At 34.7% G+C, this 11102-nt stretch overlaps 2 long non-coding RNA genes across 2 annotated transcripts; both read left to right on the forward strand.

The window, feature by feature from the left end:
• Positions 1-3277: 3277 nt before the first annotated feature.
• LOC135847951 (uncharacterized) lies at positions 3278-4642 on the forward strand. Its single transcript, XR_010559277.1, has 2 exons — positions 3278-3370; positions 3621-4642. It is a non-coding gene; the product is annotated as an uncharacterized LOC135847951 (long non-coding RNA).
• Positions 4643-6858: 2216 nt separating this feature from the next.
• Positions 6859-8087, forward strand: LOC135848200 (uncharacterized). Its single transcript, XR_010559331.1, has 2 exons — positions 6859-6953; positions 7135-8087. It is a non-coding gene; the product is annotated as an uncharacterized LOC135848200 (long non-coding RNA).
• The last annotated feature ends 3015 nt before the right edge of the window (positions 8088-11102 follow it).

The following is an 11102-nucleotide window of genomic DNA, read 5'->3' on the forward strand; positions in this document are numbered from 1 at the left end:
GATGCAAGCACATCCATTATTTGATGAATTGAAAATAAATTTTTAAATAATTATTAATATATTCAGTAAGTAAATAGGCAGGTTCCTAGATACCTATTACCTACCAACTCTCGGAATGCAAGCATTATTTGTATGTTTTTTTCATAAATAAGTATCACATGTTATTTGAATATGAACTTTAAATAAACTTTGCTATCTGGTAACTATGTAGGTAGCTTATTATTACTCAATATTTTAATGTTGACCAGAACAAAATCTCACAAGAGAGGCCAAAAACTGGAAAAATTGCAAAAAATGGAATTTTTTGGACGATTGGTAGGTGCCTATACTACGAGCTTTGTATGTACTTTGATATGACAATGAGTTGATCATTTTGAGTTTCATTCATTTCATTTTTGGCAACCTTCACCAGTTTTGTTCGTAAATTTAATAATGTTATAAATAATTCTTTTCAAATATTTTTTCAGCGACGTTTTGTTTAATTTTCATTCAATTTGGCCAAACATTTTGAAATTTCATCAGCCTTTATTAATTTTTAATTATATTTTTCCCGCATTAAGTAAGTAGGTATACCTCATTTTTCAAAATATTTCTTAATTCTCTTTTTCATGTTTTTAAGATATTTTGTAACTGTTTCTGAAACTTTTTCAAGTATTTTTTCAAACAAAGTTTTGCTGAAATTTCGCCGTTTTTTGTGATTTTTTGATTTACAGTGTTTTTAATGCTTCAACTCTTGTTGAAGAAGAGGTTTCAACATTTTTTTTTGTTGCAATTTTTCAAAGTTGGCAAAGAAAGAGATATGTATTCGGCAATTTTCAAATCCATGTCGGTATATGATGAAATAGTTTACCAGTTGTTTTGATGACTCTGTTTACACAGTTGAGAGAAATAGTTAACCAAGTACATAGATATTTGCGATATGTTCACCCACTTTTTTTTAGAACCGAGAGCTTTGAAGTTCACCATAAAGTACCCACCTACTTCATGCATCACAATGTACAATGTAGGGACACCCGTAAAACAAAATGATTTAGGTACCTGAATTTATAATTATTTAGGTCGTTAGTTTTTGCATTGAGGCGACAAATGCGTCAAAGTGCGAATATTTCGCAATAAAAATTACACGCAGGCCAGGCCTCGTCGATGAATAATAAAATTTTAGACTTTTTAATATTTCATTTCATGATAAACAGCTATAACGATGATTACAGGATTCCGAGTGACTAGTAGAGGAGCACTTTTTTTGTGGGAGTAAGTGACCTATTCTTATTATTATAGGTGAATGCTAATATTACTTTAGGTTGGAAAATTTTACAAATTCAAGAAAGATTCGATCAGTATGAACTAAGATTTGCATGTAAAAGTACCTACCTAATACCTAGCCCAACTTTGACTGTATAGTGTATAAAACTTCGATGTATTCATGAATAAAAATGATTTTTAAAAAAACAAGTACCTATCCATAAGAAAAAATGAAATCGATCAGATTTTTCAATTGTAATTTCTCATAACTATTTCAGATCATGGTGGTACTTTTTACAAGCTTACAATCGGAGACACTCGATGTTGCAAACGAAAACAACCAACTCGTTGAAACAGAAAAACACGAACTAAATTCCGAATGCGATCCTCTGCCAAAGCGTCCGGATTTTAAGACATTATCAGATATTCTATCACGTGATATATTCGCACAAACTGATCCCTTAAATTTTATTATGGCCAAAGTAAAGAAAATATCGCATATTTATTACGCACATACGAAATACATAGTCGAAGAAGCTTTGGCGAAGAAAGAACTCCCTTCATGCTACATCCCATATGCCAACTTGCTATCATCGTTTTTGCGATGCTGGATGTATTTTTTCAATGCGAATGCAGCCATACGAGAAATTAATACTCGATATTCTGCGAACGAGGATGATTTTAGTTCTTTACTGTTGGATATTTCTTCATCGGCTGAAGCAGCCGAACTTTTTTCTTCGGATATTTTCTCCAATCCCGAATCTCCGACTCGTCTTTTTCGTAAATTTTTTGACATGTCGAGCAACGAGATTGCAAGTGTGAAGATTCAGTTACAAAATTTACTGCGCAAGTGGCGAGGAATACGTCCGTCTTATATGTGGCATTACTTTTACGTTGATACTCTATTTAAACTTTTACGTGATGAATCCATTCTGGGCGATTTGAAACGTCATGATGCTAAAATTCAACGCAAAATGACTTCAGATACGGATACAGAGGTTATTTAACGGATTTAGAATAAAGCGATTATTGCATAAATTTTGAAACTCGTTTATAGGTAAATAAACATATTACCAATTCAAGTACTTACTTATATGGTTTTTTTTTGTACTACTAGTAAAATCCCAGAATGTGCCAGAAACCATAGATGTGAATTTAAACTGGACCGAACACTTACATTTAAAATGTACAGGAAAAAGTGAAGCAAAAAATCAACCTATTGCTAATCGTGTACACCACCTGCTTTTTCGGGAGATGAATGCAAATTATATTTTACGGACGGCGTGGCTTATTAGCCAAATTTTTGTAAAAAATGATGGCTATTGCGGTAGGCCCAACTTCGGATAAAAAGGTCGGGGGTCAAAAATTTTGATAATTCTCAACGTTTTGAGCTCAAACTAGACGATTCCCGGTGTGTCAGATTTTATATATTTAAGTATTTTTATATATTTATAGATTTAAACTTAGTCATTGTGGTGCCCGTTTTAAGTATACGTAGTCATTGTGGTGCCCGGTTTTGGGCTTGTGGCGCCCAAATCGGGCACCACAAGGTCTTTTTATATAAAACGATGCAGAATCGAGTGAAATGCACTCTAAGGTGAAAAAAAAAATTTTGAGGCAGGCACCACAAGTACAGAGAGTCAAAAAATCTGTACCAAGATTCAGCATGTTGGGTCAATTTTCTGAACTTTTATTCTTTATTTTTCAAGTGACCACATTGAAATTTTTGCAGAGCCGAAGTAACCGCATTTGAATAAAAAAAAACAATGCAATTTTCAAAAATTGTACGCGTTTAATATGTAGATGCGATATTTTTTCTACTTTAGATTGATCTTGTTTTGAAGACATGATGTGAATGTGTACCCAGGTAGGTATACATTTTTTCAAGTTCATGGGTGCTTTAGAATTCACCACGAACATCTGTTTAGTATTTATGTCGACAATTTGTTCACGAATGAAATCATCAAAGCTTAATTTTTGCGCCGAAACATTACATAAAAACATCCTTTGAGAAAAAAAAAAATGAAAATTTTCATTTTATTTCATGAAGTTACTGAGAAAAGCAGAAGCAGAAACAATGATTACTGGATTCAAAGTTCCTTACAAAGCTGCGATTTTTTTCGTGGGAGTAAGTAACCTACTTTATTATTATTGATACCATGAATGAATTCCTTTTTTCGCATACAAAAATTTATGGAGAAACTAAGCTAAAAGTTGTGCTAAAATTTAAAAAAAATTAAGACCACTGGTTGAATTTTCACCAATGTAATATTTACTCAATAATGTACTCACTTTCACATCATTATACCGTAATAGCTGAATTAAAAATTTGTATCAGAAAACTCTACCTACTGGCGATTTTTTTCCAACTGTTTCAGATCACAGCAGTACTTTTCATGGAAGCACACTCGGAGAAATCTTCCTTACCGTCGAGTCCACAAAAAATTGAATCTGACAACCGTTCAAATGCTGAAGCCAATCCAGACTCAAACCGTGTCCAACTCAGTCTCACAGACAAAAACACAACTCCTGTTGAGGCGCCAAAAACAGAAATCAATCCAAATTGCGACCCCTTGCCAAAAAGTTACGAGTATGAAGAATTATCAGATATTCTATCATGTGATATACTCGCACAAACAAATCCCCTCAATTATATTATCGTCAAGACGATGAAAATTCCGAAAAACTCTCTTCCCTTCGTCAAATCTGTACTTGATAAGACTATCGTAAAAAAAATTCTCCCAGAATACTACGTGCCATACGCTAATTTATTATCGTCGTTCTTGCGGTGTTGGATACCTTTCGCCAATGCAGATAGATTCGTAAAAGATATTAGAAAACAACGTTCCGCAAACAAAGATGGTTTTGATTCATTACTGCGAGAGATTTCTTCATCAGTTGAATTATCCGAACTATTCTCATGGGATATTCTTTCCGATCCTGAATCGCCAACGCGTCTTTTTCATAAGTTTTTAAACATGTCGAACGACGAAATCACGAATTTGAGAATCCAGTTGACAAATTTTCGGCAAAAGTGGTGGAGAAAATACCCGAAAGATGTTCCATTTTCTGTTAAGTATGGCTGGTATGCTAACAACTTACTCGAGGTTTTACAAGATGAAAATGCTCTGGAGAATCTGAAACGTGATATGGTTGAAATTCAACGCAAATCGACTTCTGATTCAAGCACAGTCATTATTTGATGGATCCAAAATAAATGTTTAAATGTTTATGCATCTAAGTGAATAGGCAGATTCTAGATACCTTTACCCATCTATCTCTCGAAATTTAAGCATTTGATATTTATTTGTTAAGTACGTATGTACATATTTGCATACAATATGTAATACCCTGCATTATTTCAAAATGAATTTTGAGTAAACTTCGCTATTGAGTAGTTTATTGTCGATCAGTATTTTAGACCCAGCCAGCAAGTGCAAACCATAATATGTAGAAAAACGGAATTTCAAAATAGAGGCCAAAAAAAAAAAAAATTCAAAAATCGGATTTTTTGGCCGATTTATATCCTACGAACCCTGACCTTTAAAATGACAATGAGTTGAAGGCTCAAGTGTCCTCTTCCAACGCACCTCAAATTGAGTTTTTCTGAGAGGCTTTCTTACAAGAGAACCTCTTGAGGTGTCACTCTCCGATTTGAACGGGACCGCGATTTTTGGAAAGAGCATAGTCTAAAACCCCCAAACCCAAATTTTCAGCTGCTCAAGTTCATTTTTCGATTTTTGGCGAATTTTTGAAAATTCAAAATTGACTGTTTTTGGCGATTTATGCTTTTTAAAAAAAAGTACGTACTTGATCAGTAAAAATGGTCAAAATAAGTCCCAAAACTGATATTAATTACCCAAATCCAAATTTCACCATTTCCAGCCATTCTGGAGCCTCCAGCGCGATTTTTCAATTTCTCCAGAATTTTGAATTTGCTCCAGAAGGCGTGAATATGAAATTGAGCAGCTAAAAATCGAGTTGTGTATTATACTCGACCTGCAGTTTAACGAGTTTATCTACATTTGAACCGATTTCAGGAGTGACACTTCGAGAGTGGTTTCTTGACCAGTTTTTTTCACAATTGAAAAATCAAAAAAATCAAAAGATACTTAACCGTTTGTGAGGAAATTTTTGAAATTTGTGCAAATCGCTGTATTTCCTCAAGAACTAACCCCCGAAGCGCAAATTCTACCATTTTCAGCCTTTTTGGAGCGAAAAGTGACACCTCAAAAAACCACTCTCGAAGTGTCACTCTCAAAATCGGCTCAAATGTAGATAAACTCGTTAAAACAAGTCGAGTATAATACACAACTCGATTTTTAGATTCCCAACTTCATATTCACGCCTTCTGTAGCAAATTCAAAATTCTGGAGAAATTGAAAATCTTGCTAGAGGCTCCAGAATGGCTGGAAATTGTGAAAAGTTGATTTGGGGGGTTAGTTACGGACAAAATACAACAGTTTGCGTGAATTTCAAAATTTTCCACACAAACGAGAAACTTTTGGTTTTTTGGATTTTTTAATTTTTAAAAAAGCTGCCTGGTCAAAAAACCACTCTTGAGGTGTCACTCCCAAAATCGGCTCAAATGTGGATAAACTCGTGAAACAAGTCGAGTGTAATATACAACTCGATTTTTAGCTGCCCAACTTCATATTCACGCCTTCTGGAGCAAATTGAAAATTCTGGAGAAATTTAAAAATCGCACTGGAGGCTCCAGAATGGCTGGAAATGGTAAAATTTGGATGGGGGGGGGGTCAACATCACTTTTAGGACTTATTTAGAACATTTTTACTGATCAAGTACGTACATTTTTTAAAAAAAGCATAAATCACCAAAATAGTCAATTTTGGATTTACAAAAATTCGCCCAAAATCGAAAAATGAACTTGAGCAGCTGAAAATTTGGGTTTGGGGGTTTTAGACTATGCTCTTTCCAAAATCACGGTCCCGTTCAAATCGGAGTGTGACACCTCAACAGGTTCCCTTGTTAGAGAAAACTAAAATGTCACCAATAATATAACACAAAAAAATCATTATTTGTGTCAAAACCATGTGAAAAGAGTGATTTTCAAAAGTTATTTTCTATTGTGTAAAGTTGAAAGTTGACTTCATTCACCCCTAAAATTTTATTTTTCAAAGTGATTTATAAGAAAACGATGCATCCTAGGAAAAAATCAAATTTTGGAACATGATAATTATCTTTTTGCTTTCAGCTGATAGTTTTTTTCTAGGATGCTTCGTTCAAAAGATACAGCCGAAAAACGATTTCTGAGGGACTTCGTCAAATAAAAATCATTGGAATGCCATAAAAAATCGTGAGAAGACTTGTACTCGTATTTTTCGATTTTATTCAAGACCTCCTCTTCCATGTGACGTATTCAAAAATTTTCTGGTACGGTTTTTCAACACCATAAGCGAAAGATACATGCCCATTTTCGAAGTTCTAAGCACCGAGTAGGTACTTTGAAGTTACACATTATCTCATCCATCAATTGAGAACGCCAGAAACCAGATGATTTATATTCATGTCGTAATTTTTGCATACGACAAATAGGTACTTTAAAGCTCGAATATTGCGCAATAAAAAATGAACGCAGGCATTGTCAGTCGGTAACAAACAATGTTTTCATTTCATTAGGAACGAAAAAAGCAAATACGACCATCATGGGATTCGGAGTGTCTCTTGAAGTTGCATTTTTTTTCACAGCAGTAAGTAACTTTCTGATTCTGTTCATTTTTGTTTGGAAAATCTACCCATTAAGGAAATAGAGAAGTAGCCTAAGAAAACATACGATTATTGGTTGGATGTTTCATTGAATGAAATATGTAGAAAAAATTATCAAAAAACGAAGTGGGATCACCGATGGTAATTTTTTTTGAACTATTTCAGATCGTTGTGGTACTTTTTACGAGATCCCACTCGAGGTATTCATCGTTTGAATTCTACACTAATCAGAATGATCGCGTCCATCTCCAGCCGAACTACTCGCAACTTGATCTGACAGATGAAAATAAAGAACTCTCCGGAGCCCAAAAGAAAGAAGTGAACTTGGATTGCATTCCCTTGCCAAAGCGTTTCGATTTTGAAGAATTATCAGTTATCTTGTCACCCGATATATTCGTACAAACTGATCTCCTCGATTATATTATCGATAAAACAATGACAATATCTAAAAATTCCTATCCCTATCTGCATTTCATAATTAGGGACGCTTTGAAAAACAACCTACTACCTTCGTGTTACATCCCATATGCTAAATTACTAACGTCGTTCCTGCGGTGTTGGATGCATATATGCAATGCATATGCATCAACACTAGGAGTTAGAAGAAAATATTTCATTAACGAGGACGGTTCTAATGCGTTACTACCACCAGAAATTTCCTGGTCACCCGCATTATCCAAAGTATTTTCCTCGGATATTTTTCACGATCCTAAACCTCCGAGGCTTCTTTTTCATAAATTTTTAAAAATGTCGAGCAGGGAAATTATGGTTTTAAAAATTCAGTTGAAAGGGTTCATTCAAAAGTGGTGGGGGAAAGGTCAGAGAGATACCTATTCCGTTTCCTGATTGTTATGTCTGGTTTCTTCACAGCATATTTGAACTTTTATTTGTTGAAGAAAATTCGCTGGAGAATTTTAAACGTGATATGGTTGAAATTCAACGGATTATTTAACGGATTCAAAATGATTTTGAAATGTTAATATAGGTAAGTAAATAGGTACCGGATACCTACCCACGTGTACGCCTGAGTTATTTATAAGCACGTAGGTACATATTTGCACAGGTAGTTAGATACATTCAATGCACTAAATAATTTCGCAATAAACTTTTAAAAAACATCGCAATCAGTTTATTAATCAACCTGTACATAGCAGTTCACTGGGCCTTCAGACGAGAGTAGGTGGTTTGGTAGATATCTGTAAATGGTACGTCCGAGTCTCGTCGATAAATGGACTATTTCAAATTGCTATTTTACTCTGTTATTTTATCAGTGATTCATTCATTCGCGAAGGATTTTCTCACCTCTGTGTAAACCATTCACCAACAAAAATCATAAAAGTTGAATTTTGTCAAAATCTAGTTCGCTGGATTCGATTCAGTTGCTATTCAGTCGTTCTTAAAAGATATGTTGATTTTGAGAAAATCATTCGCGAATGAATGATTTTAAATTTTCATTGATGAATTGGGGAATATTTCGTTTTGTCTTGTCGTGGTGTGATGAAAAATTCTGCTTGAAGAGGTGGGCGGGTTCTGCGCCAGGAGTAGAAAAATGTTTGAAATAGTAATCTAGTGTCACAAAATGAACATTTGGTTCTAATGTGTGAGTTTCTGAACAGTTGTGATGAGAAAATGTTGGCTACTAAAGTAAGCGGGTTCTGCGCCAGGAGTAGAAAAAAATGATCGAAATAGTAATCTAGTGTCACAAAATGATCGTTTGGTTCCAATGTGCGAGTTTCTGAAGAGTTGTAATGAGAAAATGCTGGCTAAAAAGATGAACGGGTTTTGCGCCAGGAGTACCAAAACTGTTTGAAATAGTAATCTAGTGTCATGAAATGGAGGTTTGGTTCTGATGTGAGAGTTTCTGAACAGTTGTAATGAGAAAATGCTGGCTAACAAGATGAGCGAGTTCTGCGCCAGGAGTACCAAAAATGTTTGAATTAGTAATCTAGTGTCACAAAATGGACGTTTGGTTCTAATGTGCGAGTTTCTGAACAGTTGTGATGAGACAATGTAGGCTACTAAAGTAAGCGGGTTCTGCGCCAGGAGTGGAAAAATGTTCGAAATAAGTAGTAAGTAATCTAGTGTCACAAAATGAACGTTTGGTTCCAATGTGCGAGTTTCTGAACAGTTGTGATGAGAAAATGTTGGCTAACAAGATGAACAGGTTCTGCGCCAGGGGTACCAAAACTGTTTGAAATAGTAATCTAGTGTCATGAAATGGATGTCTGGTTCTGATGTGAGATTTTCTGAACAGTTGTGATGAGAAAATGTTGGCCAAAAAGATAAGTGGATTCTGCGCCAGTGGTACCAAAAATGTTTGAAATAGTAATCTAGTGTCTTGTAACGGATGTTTGGTTCTGATGTGAGAGTTTCTGAACAGCTGTGATGAGAAAATGTTGGCTACAATGATAAGTGGGTTCTGCGCCAGGAATGCAAATTTGAACTTCTGATAATTTTGTCTTACAAGGTAGGTATCTCAACTGGCACCGCAATTTTTGAACTAGACCAAGCTAGGTAGATTCGAAAATCATGCAAAAATACACGCCTCACACCTAATCGATTATCATGATTTCAACATAGGTAGGTACTCGTGAAATTCAAAATTTGTCTGCAGCAGGTCCATTTATTCTCAGGTAATCAAAAAACTTACAAGAAAAAGTGCTTTATTGCTGCAGGAATAAACAGTTTCAAATCGGGCACAGGATTACCGATAGGTATAGAGGACCCCAAAATACATCACCAACGATAATTATTTAGGTTCTGAAATTCTTTTTTTGATTTTTGGTAAATTTTTAACCAAAACATTCAAATTTGGCCCAAAAAAGGGAAAATTAAAATTTCACCGAATGGACCTAGAGAGCTGAAATTTTGTTTGTAGCCTATTCTCGACCTCTCGAGTTGATTGCTGAAGGTTTCGGACCAGTCTGGAGCCTCCAAGACATTTTAATATTCTCCGTTTTTTCGAAAAAACACAGTACCACCTAGGTAGATAACTAAATAGGGTAAAAATGAAATTCAACACCTATAAACTCGAATTTAGTATGTATCTTTGTGAATAATTCGATTGATTTAGATGAATATTTTCAAAATGTTTTGAGCCTGATCAAATCCATAACTTTCTCTATGAAATTTTGTGAAAATTTAAAGTTTCAAAAATCTGCTGGAGGATTTAGGAAAATTCAAAAAGTCGCTTAAGGCTCCAAAACGACTTGAAATTCACCTGCAGTACTTCGTAGCGTATTGAAATTAGTTTTCAGAATAAATTTGAGCTTCACAACTTCAATTTGATGAAATTTTGTGGGAATTTGGAGTTTCAAAAATCTGCTGGAGGCTCCAGAACTGCCCAAAACAGGTTGAAACCGCTTCCCATAGATTTGGCATGTCGAGAATAGGGTATATCCCAAAGGCCAAATTTCAGCTTTCTTGGTCAATTTGGTAAAATTTTGATTTTTTCCCTCATTCTTGGCCTAAATTGGATTTTCAAAAATTCACCAAAAATCGAAAAACGTACTTAAGCACTTCAAATTTTTACAAGTGATAAATTTTTGTATGATCTTTCGATCTATGTTTGCAACGTTTGAAAAATTTCGTGCTAGTCCTATGTTGAAACGCAAAATCTGCGATTTCGGCTGACCTGTCAATCAAAATGGCCGCCATTTTGTAAGTAAGACCAATTTTTTTGGGGGCAAGTCTGCTTTAAAAGTTCCTTAGGTGTCCCCTTTAAGAAATAAGTTGTCCCGGTGGATCGGCGAGGGGGGGGGGGGGGCAATTACTCCTATTGTCATATGCCGGTCTATTAATTTGGATGCTATTTCAAACTGTCTAAAAAATTGTTTAATGTATCTTCAAATTTCGGTGCACTGAATTGTTTCATCTTTTGGGTTTTCCATTTTCTCAGTTTGATATTGGATTTCCTTTCTTAAAATGATAGTTTTATTTTGAATGTAGGTACATATGTAAAAAATTCTATTTTTTCCTTAAATATGACAAGTTTATCTTCAAAGAAATTTTTTAGTGATCCTACAATAAATGTACTACTTAAATCTGTTTCAATATCTTTTAAACTAAATTTTGGTGATATTTTTCAAGTTCATTCACTTTCTTTTTCAGATTTTCCAGTTTCCTTAAGTCAA

The sequence above is a fragment of the Planococcus citri genome, chromosome 5 (assembly GCF_950023065.1).
Source record: "Planococcus citri chromosome 5, ihPlaCitr1.1, whole genome shotgun sequence".
Lineage (NCBI taxonomy): Eukaryota > Metazoa > Arthropoda > Insecta > Hemiptera > Pseudococcidae > Planococcus > Planococcus citri.